Below are 16,682 nucleotides of genomic sequence, written 5' to 3' on the forward strand. Positions count from 1 at the left end.
AGCAGTGACAGATTTTACTTTCTTGGGCTCCAAGATCACCGCAGACGGTGACTGTAGCCATGAAATTAAAAGACACCTGCTCCTTGGGAGGAAAGCTATGGCAAACCTAGACAGCATAGTAAGAAGCAGAGACATCACCTTGCCGACAAAGGTCCGTCTAATCAAAGCTATGGTTTTCCCAGTGGCAACGTATGGCTGTGAGAGCTGGACTCTAAGGAAGGCTGAGCGCCGAAGAATTGATGCTTTCGAACTGTGGTGCTGGAGAAGACTCTTACGAGTCCCCTGGACTGCAAGGAGGTCAAATCAGTCCATCCTAAAGGAAATCAACCCTGACTGCTCATTGGAAGGACAGATACTGAAGCTGAAGCTCAAATATTTTGGCCACCTAATGCGAAGAGAAAACTCCCTGGAAAAGACCCTGATGCTGGGAAAGACGGAAGGCAAAAGGAGAAGGGGACAGCAGAGGATGAGACAGCTAGATAGCATCACCGATGCAATGAATATGAATTTGAGCATGCTCCGGGAGAGAGCGCAGGACAGGAAGGCCTGGCGTGCTGTGGTCCATGGGGTCACGAAGAGTCGGACACGACTGAACGACTGAACAACAACAGAAATAGGATTAACGTTGGATGCAGCCCTTTGATTTTGCAGGAAAAGAGCTGGTCAGCAGCTCTTGCTGCTGATGAGGCCAGGCGATCAAACAGTGAACAGTGCTAGTCTCTCATCGCTTCCCCTGCCCTGCAGCAGAGGCTGGAAAACAGTACAGAGAACCTCCCCCAGTGGTTCCTACCTTCTCTTCTCTCTCTTGCCCATCCTCTTGGGGTACTGTGGAGGGGAGAACTGGGCCCCTGGCTGCCTTGAGAGAAAGCCCAGACAACTACCGCTGCCTGCTTCCCCACTCTTTCTCCTTCTCAGCAATACAACACTGAGGGTTTGTCAGGGAGGGATCCGCCACCTCATCTTCTCGCTTGCTCACCTGCTCCCGCCCTCTGGGTGGTGCAGTGGCAGGGTGGCGAACTGGTCCCAAGGAACCCAAGTCTCCTCACCATGTCACCTAGTGAGAGAGTGTGTACAAGTGAGTAATAAGAGGATGAGTTGGCTGAGTCCAATTCTTCCTGCTGTACCCCCCCCCCCAAAGAGAGAGAGGGTGTTGTTGCTGCCTCACCCAGCAGTGGCAGGGCACTCACCTCCCCCCTGCCCCCAGGGAGGACCCTCGGCCCCAACTGACAGTTGCCCCCTGGCCCTGGAACTGCAGAAGGGAGGGGAAAGGACACTCTGGCTCCATCCATCAGCTGAAGGAAAGAGAGCCACCAGTTGCTATTCAGGCAGGAACACCAGCAAGGGAAGATCAACCTGCCCCAGAGTGTATTGAAATGCTGGCTCACCAATTGGTTCTGGCCTTGGAAAACTGATCTCCATCCTCTTCCTTTCCCCTCCCCTCCACTTCCTTTCCCTTGTGCATCTTATCAAAGAGATCTTGGGGTTGTGGTGGATGGCTTGATTAAAATGTCAACCCAGCATGCAACCACTGTAAAAAAGGCAAACTCCATGTTAGGCATAATTAGAAAAGGAATTGAGAATAAAACTGCCAATATCATACTGCCCTTATACAATTCTACGGTGTGACCACACTTGGAATACTGTGTACAGTTCTGGTCATCACACCTTACAAAAAGATATTGCAGAGCTGGAAATAAGTGCAGAAAAGGGCAACTTCAATGATCAAGGGGCTGGAGCATCTCCCCTATGGGGGAAGGTTACAACAGCTGGGATTGTTTAGCTTTGAAAAAAGGAGGGTATGGGGAGACATGATAGAGGTCTACAGAATGGTGTGGAGAATGTGGATAGGGAGACGTTTTTCACCCTCTCTCTAAATACTAGAACTCGGGGTCATCCCATGAAGCTGATAGGTGGGAGATTCAGGACAGATAAAGCGAAGTACTTCACACAGCGCATAGTTAAACTATGGAATTTGCTACCACAGGATGTAGTGATGACCACCAATTTGGATGGCTTTAAAAGGGGGTTAGACAAATTCCTGGAGGAGAAGGCTATCAATGGCTACTAGCCTTGATGGCTATGTGCTACCTCCAGTACCAGAGGCAGTGAACCTATGTATACCAGTTGCTGGGGAACATGGGTGGGAGGGTGCTGTTGTGCTCATGTCCTGCTTGTGGGTTCCCAGTCGACAGCTGGTTGGCCACTGTGTGAACAGAATGCTGGACTAGATGGACCCTTGGTCTGCTCCTGCGCGGCTCCTCTGATGTTCTTATCTTAGTTTGTAGGCCTGATTGCAGGGCCTGTCTCTCTTTTTGACTGATATGAGCAGCTTTAGGGGACAATAATTGTCTGAAAAGTGGGATAAAAATGCAGTAAACAAATAAATATTCAGGACTGTATCTTATTTATCTCTGTATCTATATTCCAGTCACCACTTGTTTTGATAAGTTTCTTGCAACTTCTGTTGCATTAAATAAAATATCTAAAAAGTGGAAGCCAGATCATTTCATTTGGAAGATTAGAGCAGTCCTCTCGCTTCTCCCCACCCACTTTAGTTGCCTGCATTAAGTAACTTATCTGTGATAAATATGTAAAATAGATAATTCCATACCACCTTCCATAATAGCTGTAATTTAATGTATGGTATGTGCATTCTCCCCATTAGGAACTTTTTCCTGATGTTTGGTGGAAATCTGCCTTCTTGTAACTTAAGCCCATTAATTCGTGTCCTGCTGTCCTGGATATTAGAGAACGGGTTGCAGCCCTGTGGTTCGTACCTCTACATAAAGCAAATGGTGGTGAATGACAACATGCACTGGGAAGTACACTAGACATGGCCTAATAGGGATTCAATTATTGTGGGATACAATTTTTTTTAGAGTGTACAGTACATAAAACCAATTCATTCTGTCAAAGGTCTTTTCTGCATCTAGTGACAGGACAATTGGACTGATCCAGCAGGGCTCTTCTTACATTCTTATGATTGCAAATGGAAGTATATGCAGCAACGGCCTCATTTTGACCTGATCCATGCCTGCTTTTAAACAAAACCAACCTGATCTTTGTAGATGAGCTGAGGAAGGAACACATGTTGCAGGCTGGGGACATGGTGGATTGAATGTTTCTATCAACCTTCATTTGAGAAATAGGCAGGCAGACAGCTGGATGTTTCTAGAGGAAGGGATCCTTGCCTTAAAAGGGATCCTTGCTGTATTCATCTAAGGGGAAAGCCACTTCCTTTGACAAACTTTGGGTGTTGCATTAGCTCCTGCTCCTAGGCCAGGCTTGTATGCAGCGAGGCTCACAAAGCCCCCTCCTCAGGTGTTTCACTGTTAAGTAAACATTTTCACAAAATGTTCCCTAGAAAAGGTTTGGTACCTGTCATTGGGATGGAGTATGGGCAAGGGAAAGACTACCTGGGAGGTCATTCTTTTCAACCATCTTGAACTAGAACTGTGCACAGGTTTGTTTGATGACAACTGTTTGAAAAGTGTGTCAATAGACTTCCCATAGAAATTGTTCATAGCCCCACCTGAAACAAGATTCTTTTCAGCACTGGCTGTCCGACTGCAACTGGAATGTTTGAACAGCTGTGGGGCATTTTGTCATCTTTGCTTTGCAGTGCTTTTCTAAGGATGGAGCATGTGTGTGTGGAGTGGTGGTGGTTCATTTTTATCTCAGGCTTGCCTTCCAACAAGGAGTTCAGAGGAAGCATAAAAGTTTCCTACTCTCCCACATTATTCTCACAGTAGCCCTGTGAAGTTGGTTAGGCTGAGAGAAAACTGACTGTCCAAGTTGACCTGATGAGATTCATGTCTAAGTGGGAATTTGAATCTGTGTCTTCCCAAGTCTGTTGTAGTCTAGCACTCTAACCAATATACCACAATTGTCTCATCCTTGTTAATGGTGCACAAGTGCAGATTACACCAGTGTGTGTGTGATCTTGTGCATGCACCACTGGATGTGCAATGGGGAAGGCAGCTAAGAGTGAAAAGGCATAATTATGTTAGGCATAATTAGGAAAGGCATCAAAAATAAACTGCCAATATCGTAATGCCTTTCTACAAATCTATGGTGCAGCCACACTTGGAATACTGTGTACAGTTTTGCTCACCACACCCAAAACAAGATATTGTAGAGTTGGCAAAGCTGCAGAAAAGGGTAACTAAAATGATCATAAAGGAGCAACTCCCCTATGAGGAAAGGTTACAATGTCTGGGACTGCGTAGCTTAGAAAAAAAATCAAGTAAGGGAAGGCATGATAGAGGTGTACAAAATTAAGAATATGACAAGATTCCTTGATGGATCAAAACATCTAGTCCAGCATTCTGTTCACCAGCTGCCCAGGGGGAACCCACAAGCAGGACATGAGTGCAACAGCGCCCTCCCACCCATGTTCTCCAGCAACTGGTGTACATAGGCATACTGCCTCCGATACTGGAGGTAGCATTTAGCCATCAGGACTAGTAGCCATTGAGAGCTTTCACCTCCAGGAATTTGACCCTCTTTTAAAGCCATCCAAATTGGTGGCCATTGCTATCTCTGATTGGTGGGAGATTCAGGACAGAGAAAAGAAAGGACTTCTTCACACAGCGAATAGTTAATCTATGGAATTCGCTACCACAGAATGTAGTGATGGCCACCAATTTGGATGGCCTTAAAAGGGGGATTAATTCCAGGAGGATAAAGCTATCAATGGCTAGTAGTCCTGATGGCTATATGTTACCTCCAGTATCAGAGAGCCAGTGTGATGCGGTGGTTAGTGTGTTGGACTAGGACTGGGGAGACCTGGGTTTTAGTCCCCATTCTGCCATGAAGCTGAATTACTTCGGGCCAGTCACTAATACTCAGCCTAGCCTAACTCACAGGGTTGTTGTGTGGATAAAATTGAGAGGGGGAGAATCAAGTATGCAGCCTTAGGCTCCTTGGAGGAAAGGAATATAAATGTAACGAATAAAGAAATATCAGAGGCAACATGCCTGTGTACACCAGTTGCTGGGGCACATCACTGGGAGGGTGCTCTTGCACTCGTGTCCTGCTTGTGGGTTTTCCCTGGGCAGCTGGTTGGCCTCTGTGTGAACAGAATGCTGGACTGGATGGGCCCTTGGTCTGATCCAGCAGGGCTCTTCTCATGTTGCTCACTCCAGCAGCGTGCTTTTGTAACCGCACTTGAGAAAGATCGAGTAGAAGAAGGCACATGTTTGTCATGCCCCCAAACAAAGGCACTTCATTCCTCTTTCTACTTCCTTTGCAAGCTTGGGGAGTTGCCTTTTACATTAGCTTCTGCTTATATGCCAAGGTTGCCACCCTTTTTTCTGGCAGCGTGCCTGTGGTTTTAACAGCTGCTTGACAGACAAAATTTCAGAAAGTTCAACTCCCCCCCCCCCACTACCTCTATGCATATTGAACGTCAGGTATGGAACTATTCAAGGTGCGAGTGTCCTGCCACAGAGAGGGGGTGGGAAGGGTGGCTACCCTGAATGTCAAATAATGCAAGGCACATCAGGTAATGGTAAAAAAAGATTACCTAAGTTGTCTTGTTTCCAGTATTAAAGTGGTAACACAGAGTGCTCCCTGCAGTTTAGAGATCCTCCTATGTTCATGGTGTCCTGTACCTTCCAGCACGTCTTCCTGGAACTGAAAGCTCCTTTAGCCTCTCCTTGTGGTGTCCTGTGTTGCTAAGGATGCTTATTATCCAGGAGTATGATTGGCAGAAGTGAGAAGTAACTTAAAACCCCAATGAAGCTTGGCTCAAGGCAGGGGAGGGGGTGCTTTATCTTTCTTATGAAATTCACTGTCACAAGATGTGGTGATGGTCACTAGCTTAGGGGTGTGTGTGTGTTTTAAAGGGAGCAGCCCCTCCCAACCTGGTGCCATATGTGTTGGACTACAACTCCCATAATCTCCAACCAGCACAGTCATGCTAGTTGGGAATGATGGGAATTGGAATCCAATTGCTCTGGGCGCATGTGTGCACATTAGAAAAACTGTTCTGTCGGTGATTATTCACCACTGATAGGATTAGAGGCAGTCTGTCTCTAAGTACCAGATCCTGGGGACAACCAACAGGAGAGGAGATTGTGTTCATGTCCTTCTGAACACTGTAGAAAAGAGACGGCAGGATTCAATAAGACTGATCCAGGATAAACAAGCTTTACATTCTTATGCTATGGAAAAAGTATGTAGAAAACTGTGTGCTAGAAGAAAGCCACCACTTCTCTCAGAAATGACATCCCAGAAGGCTTGTATATACCCCAATGTCATTACCTGAGAAGTCACATCTCCCCTGATGGACACGGTGAAACACTGTTGCATCTGTACACAAGGCACACATTGTAACAAAAACCCTAACCCTAGTATTGTTAACCTTAGCTATTAAACCAGTTGTGGAGAAAATTTGGCCTTTACATATACTTGTCCAACAGGGCATTTTGCACATTTCACAACCACTGTTTACGCTTCAAAGAGATACTGTCCATCCCTCACCCACTCTTTCTTTCTAAAACCGGGCTGCCAGGGCCGGCTCTGTGCTATCTGCTTCAGGCAGTAGCATGTGAAGTGGGTGGGGGTGGGAGATGGATGAAGACAGGAACTGGTATCTGAATGGTGCAGTGAGACCTTATCAATGGTTGGCCCTAGCAGGGTGGGGTGGAGTATTTGGGCTTTGCGTAAGGCCACAAAATGTCTCAGGCTGGCCCCGTTTCAAAAGGGTGGTGGACTCTTCCCCCATGAGGACTGGCCACTTTGTATGCAGCCTGGTTCAGGGCTCAGTGGCACAATCTTTTGAGCCAGTGGGCGGGGTGTGTGTGTGTCTGTTTTTGGTCAGCCTGGAATGGCTTGTCCCTATCACCACCATGGGTTTAAAAGGTGATGCAAAACTGACCACTACTGCCAGGCATTTTTCAGACCAGTTGAGTGCTCCAGGCTGAGCTCCAGCAGCAGTTGGGTTTTACGTGACCTTTTGGATCCATGGCAACGAGGGTAAAAGCCTGTCTGAGCTGACTAGAAAACATGGCGGCCATGTTTTCAACAGGTTGTGTGAATAAGGGCACAATCCTATTGGATTTTCCTTGGTACTTGTAAGCCTCTGAGGCTTACGAGTATCTAGAGCAGAGCTAAATGGTGGAGCCTCCCACTCTGCAATTTAGCTAGACAGGCCTTTTTGCCCATCTAGCTGAGGCATCAGGGAGGGGGAGGGCTGGGGATATGGTGTAAACCATCCCCTCCCAGCCCACTGGCATGCCCCCTTTCCCTCCTCTCCAAGCTCGCGTTTGCGAGCTGGTAGAGGCAGCTGGTGCGGTTCTCTCCACCCTGGCTACAAGGGGAAGGGGAGCTCAGACTCCTGGGTCTGAGGTTGGAGCGCTATCTCCGGTCTCAGACCCAGGAATTGGAAAAAATTTTTCATGAAAAAATGAAAATTCATTCTGTGAGCGATGATTATAGGCCTCTGGAACAGGAAAGACAGATCTCAGACCACCTGAGTCCATACTGTGGGACATACCCAGGGGATGTGCCTCAACACAGGGGGCAGCAGGCTGCTGAACTGCCAAGCACCAAAATGGCTGACAACACAAAGGCCACTGAGATGCATGGCTGCCCATCTGGAGGACTGTGGGTTCCTGCGGGAGGGAAGGTGGTTAGAGAATGGTTAACCACGTTGTGGAACACGGTTACCTGCATGTGTGGCAGTAGCACTCACAGTGGTTAGCAGTAACCACCATGCACCATAGTTAGCCTAACCATCCTTCCCTAATGTTTGCCTGAACAGGGCCAGTATAAGGCAGCTTGCCAAGTTCCTCTCAGTTGCAACTCAATGCAACCTAAGCTCATATTTTCAACAGGAGTGTATAATGTATAACCAACACTTTTATTGATGCCAGTTTTAATGTGTAACATCTTTTGTTCACTATCGCTGTTAGGTTTTTGTGTTGTTTTAAAGTGTCGGTTATATTCCGTTATTTGCTTTCAGAAATTATTTGTTAATTGTACTCATGCTTTTATGGATGATATATTTTACAGTTTTATGATTATGCTGTATGCCATTCTGGTACTTTTAGAGGAAGAGTTGGATATACATAATGAACAATAAATTATTGTTACATCTGTCAGAAAAGGGTAAAAGTTGCATCTACATGGAACTTGACAGTTTTTAAGTCAAAGCCATGCAAAATAATTCACATGGCATATCTTAAACATAGGTTGTCTGACTGCACACCCCGAAATTCTGTTTGTCCTACAAAGAATAGTACTTGGCACTTTTTGCTACAAATTTGTCTGTGATGATGCGTGTTAGTTTGAGGAAGTTCTTGTTACTAAAGCCAGTTCCTCAGATGTGTGTCCTTGGAGCAGAAAGTCTCTCTCTTGTTTCAGCCTAGCCACTGTTGAAATTATTGCACAAGAGTCAGCTGCCAGCAAAAAAAAAGCACTGGTGTAATTCTACAAAGTATTTCCTAGCAGGCTTAGAGAGGGTGGTGGTGGTAGAACATGCACTGTAAATATTTGTCCCTCCCTTTAAAAGCTGAGATAATGTAATAAAATTACAGACAACAAATAGACTATCATGGTGATGAAATGATTATCAATTTTTGATAGCATTTTAATCCTGCCCTTCATCCAAAAGCTCCCAAGGCGGCTTACAAAAATAAGAAATAAGACAGTCCCTGCCTACAAGCTTACAATCTAAAAGACATGACACAAAAGGAAAAGGGATTGGAAGAAGGAAGAGAAAAACAAATGCAGGTGCTAGATTCTTAGTTGAAACACCTTAGGTTTCATCCAGTGTTAGTCCTACTTAGGGTAGACCCACTGAAATGTATGGGACTTGACTTAAATAACATTGGATGGAACCCTTATTGTCCTCGGTGGAATTACTTTGTGGAATGCTCAGTCATCCTCTTTATTACCAACGCATGGCTTGTGCAGTGCTATGCAATGGGGAAAAAGGCAGCTGTGGCAAAGATACTTCATACAACTCAATACTAAATATTGGTATTTGGTTGGGCAGGGAAGGAGCAGAGAGTCCCACTGAGTTCAGTGAAGCTCACTTCTCCACAAGTATGTATTCCTAACCAAATGGGCACATCACCCAGTGATAGGAACAGCTACTTGATTTATGATTTTCAGTCCATGTGGCTTTCATTTGCATATCCATATGAGCTGAAGAGCTCCCCACCCCCCATTTTACATAATATAGCAGGGATGGGGAATTCATCCCCAAATCTGCAGATGGAGACCAGCCTTCAAGAGGTAGCTGTGGTACAGTCAGCATTAAGGGACCCTCAGTGCATCTCTAGCCACTCCTTGGCCAGGTTACCCATATAGGGATTAAGATGGGACCAATCTGCATTTCTGCAATGCTGGGTCTTTGCACGCCCAGCCCTCCCTCACTCCTCCCTGCAGACAGGCACTGGGGTGGGTGGGAGAATACAAAAGAATCTTGTGGGGTGGAGAACATCTGCAAGCTGCCAGTTGACTGTTCCTACATTGTAGTGGTATGATAGAAGTATACTGAAATTTTGTAGGAACTGGTGAACAAAAATGGCGCAGTACTTCCTATTTAACTTTTCATAATTTGAATATTGTACACAGTATCACTGAAGACTACTGCCATTATTACACAACCTCCTGAGTCAAAGACTAGTAGAGGCTGAATCAGCTCATTTTATTCCACAAATTGTTTCACATAAAAGTGGATGACTAAGAGTTGACAAGTTACACCATGCACTAAATGATAGAGCATCACCATTTCATCTCCCTTAAGTGCCCCCATTGCAGTAATGAAGGATTTAGTGAGTCATTTACTGAAACGGAAAGGTGTGAAATCCTTCTTACACAACAGATAATCAAGGTGTACATCTCCATGCCATTATTGTTGAGGTGCAGTGCTGTTCTGAGATCATGTCTGCAACAGACTGGCACATGGTAAAGTGTATTTAATGGATGCATACGAAGTACTAATTTTAGAAATTGCAAAGCAAAGAATTTGGCCAGCATCAAAAGAGCATCCTTAGGTGTATCCAATGGCTTAGACACACCCAGTGAGATTTTTTAAAAAAACACCGTTTTCTGTGATCAACAGACTCCAGTGCCATTCCAAATTTCTTTGAAGATTCCCTCCATTTCAAAAGTTTTGCTATGCAGCACAGGGCAGTGGGGCAATGCTGTTGTTCAAGAAACCAGTCTAAAGCACCTTTGGACCCACACAACTAATTGAGAACATCTTTGGATCCTGTATTTGACAGGCAAGCCAGCCTTAACGAAACCCTCAAGAGCTTTTCAGTAAGCATTCAATGTGCAGACTTCAGGCTAAACTAGTTGAGAGAAAAGTGCATCTTTGTGCCATTGGGCTGATGAGATGCTTTTATTATTTGTTTGTTTGTTTATTTATTTAAAACATTTGTATCCCGCCTTATATCATTAAGATCCCAGGGTGCCATACAGATAAAATCAATTTAAACAGTATAAAGCAATACATAATTTAAACAGCTAAAAACATATTAAACCATTAATACCAATTTAAAAATCTAAAACAATAAAACAGTTAAAACAGTGTGCAACTTCAGGGAATTCAATTAGTCCTCAAAGGCGTTGGTGAAAAGCCATGTTTTAACTTGGCACTGAAATGAAACCAATGCTTGAGCCAATCTGGCCTCCAAGGGGAGGGCATTCCACAACCGGGGTGCCACAGCAGAGAAGGCCCTCTGATCTACCATGGAGAAAGGTAGAATTAGGATGCTCCATAACTGGGAACCCCAAACAAACTATAGGAAGGCAAGAAGGAAGATTCAGAACACCTGCTTGCACTGGAGGTGGAGGGCATAGCTGGAGAGCAGGGGTGGGCAGCCCTCAGCCTAAGTTAAAACCTATAGCCCTCTGCCTAAGTTAAAAAGCCCTCTACATGTGATCAGTTCAGACAAGAGCAACTAAGAACAACCTGTCCCTTCCCTGGCAGCTCGCTATGTGGGAAGGAAGAGGAACCCAAACAAAATGGGGTGGAAGAGGGAGCAAGAGAAAAGAGGGTGGCAGAAAGGGAAGAAGGGGGGGCAACCCACTGAGTTCTGGCCCCACTCACTGCTGGCTTCAGCTCCCACCCACCACTGACATGCGGCCCCTGACAGATTTCCTTTGTGGGAATGAGGCCCACCTCAACCGACAAAAGGTTGCTGAAGAGTTAACCGACACAAGTTAGCAGCAGAATGGCACGGGAATTTTACGTTTTGCATGACTACAAGTTCCTGTTTAGATATTCAATGAACATGTATCTGACATAGTATGTATCCTATGACTAGTTACCTTTAGCCAACCGTTCTCGAAATAACCTTTTAAATATTTAAGGATGTGCAACCTATGCGAGACGGATAGATGTGAATCTTATTTTCTAGGTTTATATCCCACCTTACTTATTACCAAAGCCTTAAGGTGGCTAAATATAAAAGAAATACACTAAAAACACTAAAATAGCAGATAAAACAAATACTAACAGTAGCTGAGAAAGATCAGTAGTAATATAGGGAGAAAGACCAAAACCATAAGGGCAATTAAGGGAGCAATTCTATGGCTGCTAGTCAGCAGCTAGACAGCCATAGGATATGTTGGTTTATGGTAACCAACCTCGGAGCCCGCACTCTGAGGTCGGTTGCCTGACAACTGACCTCCCTCCCCACTCCTGCGCTGCCTCATAGGCAGCTTGGAACGACCCCACACTTGGAAGAGGAGCATGGGGCGGTGAAAATGGGGTGTTCCGGGGGGCATTCCGGGGCAGGGAAAGCGGAAATGCCAGTATGACACATCCTATGTGTTGTCCGACAGCTGCTTCCCCTGCTCCACCTTCTCATGGCTAGACAGCTGAAATCAGCTGTCTAGCTGCAAATGCAGGGCGGCTGAAGTGCGGAGGGGACGATCCCCTCCACGCTTCTCCTGTCCTGCATTGGATAAGCAGCCGCCTCCATGTTTGGAGGCGGCCGCCTATTTGCATAGGATTGCTCCCTAAAGGCACAATCCTATGTGTGTTTAGACAGAAAAAAGGCTAGCTGGGGCATGCTGGGAGTTGTAGGCCTTTCTTCTGTCTAAACATACATAGGATTATGCCCTAAGTGCCAATTTAAAGCTGAAGTATACAGAATGGATTTTGCCAGGCACCTCAAAAAGGTCGTAATGAGGACACCTGGCAAACATGATTCAGAGGGGAGTTCCAGAGTTTGGATGCCATAGGCTCCCTCTCTGGTAGCCATGCACTGAACCTCAGAGCTTGAGATGGGGCTTTGAGGAGAATGTTAATAAGCAGGCAGGTTCAGGTAGAATAGCAGTGGGAACCTCAGCCCTGGGGTCCCAGTCCAGCCCTCCTGGGGTCCCAGTCCAGCTCTCTGGGTTTCCCCAAATGACCACACCCCTTTTCCCTGGCCCCACCCCTTCCCCCAACCACTGAATGTTTGGTAGCTTCCTGACTGAAAGTTGAACTGCCTTTCTTAAGGCGTAGTTACTGTCAGTAGGAGCTTTATGCTACACTACGCTAGTACGTTTGGTATTTGTTTACATTTTTGGTACTGCCCCTTTTGCCTTGGGCCTCACCCACCACTAGAATGTGGCCCCAGAGAGCTTCTTCAGAATCTAATTTCGCTGAAAGAGGTTCCCTACCCCGATGCAGAAGGTCTGAGGTTGCTGGTCTGAAGCTGTTTAAAGCTTCAAAGGCCAAGACCAGCAACGTGAATTGCTCCCAGAAGCAGACAGGGAGCCTTTTACACACTTTTAAGTGCCCACATATGTTAATGGCAATCAGTCCCAGTCAATTTTCTGGCTGCCGCTGTTTCAAAGTTGGTGGATTACACAATATAGAATCAGATACTCTGCTTTATAAACAAACTTTTATTTAAACAAGAGGCTGCCCTATTGCATTCTCTCAGGCTGTGGCCTCTCTCTTCCTAGGCCAGAAGCAGTGGGTGTTGCCCTTAACTACTTCCCAGGAAGCACAACCCATTCAGGCTGAACCCAGTAGTTCCTTTGTAATGGGTACATCCTTTCTCTTTTGAGGAAGTAAAAAATAAACATAAAAAATAAACTGGAACTTTATGGGCAGGTTCGCACGTCACGCTAAGCCATCCTGCGAATAAGCCATGGTGGGTTGCTTGTTCGCTGAACAACCCACGGTATGCCCGACAGACAATTGGGCTTGCAGTCGCTTGTTCTCCCCCATCTTCCCCTTCAGTCCTCTAGCTGGCTCTGGTACGTATCCCAGGCGCTTTTGTGGCAGAACCCGTCTTGTCTCCTTGTCCTGGCCATTCCCTATGTCGTTGTTTTTAATTGGTGCTTTGGGGGTACGCAAATGTGTGTGTGTGTTTTTAAAAATATATATTTTTCCCCATTCTTCCACAAGTGTGCAAGAGTGTACTTTCACCTGTATGATATCTGTAGTCTTGGCTTGTCAATGTCTTGGCTTGTCAATGTCCTTGTATGTTGCAGCTGTCAACAGGAGCATCAAAGTGGAGTAGGTAATGTACAAGGAAATTGACAAGGCAAGACTGTAGAGTGGATAGTTTGTGCACAGTTGACAAGGAGTGGGGGAAAATAATACTAAGGGAGAGGAGGAACCCATCTGCGCAGTCCAAAAGCACTGAAAAAAGGACAACTGTGAGAGCAGTAAGTGCACCAAACGGGGGCGGGGGGAGAATATCTCCCACTAGGCAATGTGATCCTCTCACTTTTGAGTTCTGAACTGACAAATGACAGTGTCCTCCTCCCATTCAACACTTCCCTGAGTCTCCAGCAAGTCCAGACAGGGGAGAAATGGACCCCACTTTTGGTGGCTCCTTTTAGGAGCAGTTACTACAGTAACCGCAGCAGCAACTGCTCTGTTTGTCAGTGTTTGTTTTTAATTCCTGCTGTTGCTCTTGCGCAAGTGTGCAGGAGTGATCTACAGCCGCTGGGGATGGCATGCTAAATTCCCCCAGATTCTACTGCTCTGCCATGATTTTTGCCATGAAAGCAAAAGGAGCTGCGAAATGGGAAGGGAACCAATATGTGCTCAAATTAGCATATCTGCAGTATCTCCTTTTCAGTTTCCTTGTATGTTACCTACTCCACTTTGGAGCTCCCAATGACAGCTGCAACACATAAGGGCATTGACAAGGCGAGCTTACACATATTGGACAGGCAAAAGTGTGCTCTTGTGCACTTGCAAAAGAATGAGAAAAAATTATTTTAAAAAATATGAACACTTTTATATGCTCCCAAAACACTGAAAAAAGTTTTTTTTTTAAAGGTGATGAACAAGTGACGGAACCATTTGGGCATGGGTGGAGGGGCAGTCGCTGGCGACATCACAAAGAGTGACATGGCCTTTTTTGCTGCTCTTGCCAAGCGGCTATGTAGCTGATCCCAGCAACCCATGATAAAGGTGGCAGTGAGACCACTCCTGAATAAATCCTCTATGGACCCAGAAGTTCTTAACTACTTTAGGCCAGTGGCAAATGTTTCTTTCCTGGTCAAGGACCTTGAGCGGCTGGTGGCCAACCAGCTCCAGACACTCTTGAATGAAACAGATTATCTGGATCTGTTTCAATCAGGATTCAGGACAGGTTTTGGCACAGAAACAGCTTTGGATAACCTATGTTGCCGGCGGGGGGGGGGAGTGTGACCCTGTTGATACTCCTGGATCTCTTGGGGGCTTTTGATACCATCAAACATGGTATCCTTCTGAGGCAACTGTCTGAGCTGGGAGTGGGGGGAGGTACTACATTGCAGTGGTTCCGCTCCTACTTGAGTGTCCAGCTTCAGAGGGTGGTGCTTGGGGAACATTGCTCAGCCCTGTGGATTCTCCACCATGGGTTTCTTCGAGGTCGGTTTTGTCTCCCAGGCTATTCAACAACTACATGAAATCACTGAGTGGGGTCATCCAGAGTTTTGGAGTGCATTGCCATCAGTATCCTGATGACATGCAGCTCTACTTTTCTTTTTCATCTTCATCAAGTGAGGCTGTGGATGTGCTAAACCAGTGCCTGGCTGTGACAATGGAGTTGATGTGGGCTAATAAAATGAAGCTCAATCAAGACAAGCCTGAGATGCTGTTAGTGGGCGATTCTTCTGACCAGATGGAAAGTGCTCAACCTGATTTGGATGGGGTTGCACTCCACTTGAAGGAGCAGGTTTGTAGCATGGGGGAATCTCCTGGAGCCATCTCTGTCACTTAAGGCTCAGATGGTCTCAGTGGCACGGAGTGCCTTCTATCAGCTTGGACTGGTGACCCTGCTACACCCCTATCTAGGCAGGGATCGGCCCTACTACACCCCTTTCTAGATAGGGATAACCTGGCTTCAGTAATCTATGCTCTAGTAACCTCCAAGTTACTAGTAGTCTCCAAGGTGGATTACTGCACTCTACGTGGGGCTGCCCTTGAAGACTATTCAGAAGATGCAGTTTGTGCAAAATTTATCAGTTTCATAGCTTGGACCACCTTAAGCCCTAACAGTGGTACTACTTTCTGCACATCCTGAACCACAAACTCTAGCCTGTATTTCTTGCTTGTCTTTGGGCTAGAACTTTTGAGTTTGCCTTCTTCTACTGGTTTTGATGTAGTGTGATGATACATTCTTAAAAGCTGATTTTCCACTAGGTGGATGGGGATAATGCTGCAACTGATTGAAATGGTAATGTTTTAATCTCCCGGGCACATGGTTACATACAATGGTTTATGTTGTCCTGTTGGCTTTTCCTGCAGTGCGTTCATTACTTGATCAGTTACCCACAGAATGTCTTCACATTCACTGTCACTCTCCATATTTACAGTGTGCATTTTAATTTGTCACAGATGTAGCATTTCTTCCCATAAGCTGGCCAACTCTCTTTTTGTCTTGCGTGTTTCTCCCCACAGTACTTACATTGCTCTATGGTGTTCACTGTTGTCCTTACATCAGGTTTCTCCTTTCATTCTTTTGTACTATATGGGCAGGTTCCACTGTCTGTCCTTCCAGGGCTCTAATCCTTTGGATAACTCAGCTGTCCTGGAAATCTCCAAGCCTTCCTCTAAGGTCAAGTCTGCTTCCCTCAGCAATCTCTCTTGTATTCGAGTATCCTGTATTCCACACACAATCCTGTCCCTTATCAAAGAGTATTTGATATCTCCAAAATCGCAACTGGCTGCTAACATCTTTAAACTGGTGCAATATTCTTCAATGCCTTCCCCCGTTGCTTGGTTCCGCATCAAAAAGCTGTATCTTTCCACTGTTTCTTTCCTTCTGGGGTTGCAGTGGGCATCAAAACAACTTCTTGTACCAAAGTACGCTGTGCTGGGAGAATGTCTGCACAGAGTCTCACTTAGTTCCCCTCCCCCCTGTTTCTCCAATCAAACACAGAGGAATATGTGAAAATGAAACTGTCTCCTGCCATTGCAATGCCCACAGAGATTAAACTCCTCTTTCCAGGTTTTCCATGCCTGGGCTAAATTCTGAGCTTGCGGGTTTAATACACTTGGTTTAATACACCTCAGGCTCCATTTTCACCCTCTCTGTTTCTCACTCTTTTTTGGGCCAAACCTGTTGTTGTTGTTGTTGTTATTATTATTAAATTTATTAATCGCCCATCTGGCTGGTCACCCAGCCACTCTGGGCGATGTACAGCATACAATAAAACAGTTTAAAACAATAAAATTCTACAATAAAAACATTTTCTAAAATACCCTAACCCACCCCAAA

The 16,682-nt window shown here is 45.7% G+C and overlaps 1 long non-coding RNA gene across 1 annotated transcript; it reads right to left on the reverse strand.

The window, feature by feature from the left end:
• Positions 1-330: 330 nt before the first annotated feature.
• On the reverse strand, positions 331-16,614 carry LOC146354686 (uncharacterized). The gene is made up of 3 exons (XR_014788468.1): positions 5,528-16,614; positions 1,386-1,528; positions 331-1,054 (listed from the first exon to the last, which is right to left on the reverse strand). It is a non-coding gene; the product is annotated as an uncharacterized LOC146354686 (long non-coding RNA).
• Between the last annotated feature and the right edge of the window lie 68 nt (positions 16,615-16,682).

The sequence above is a fragment of the Heloderma suspectum genome, chromosome 2 (assembly GCF_057233095.1).
Source record: "Heloderma suspectum isolate Gila_16-S chromosome 2, 16-S_ref, whole genome shotgun sequence".
NCBI classification, from domain to species: Eukaryota; Metazoa; Chordata; class Lepidosauria; order Squamata; family Helodermatidae; genus Heloderma; species Heloderma suspectum.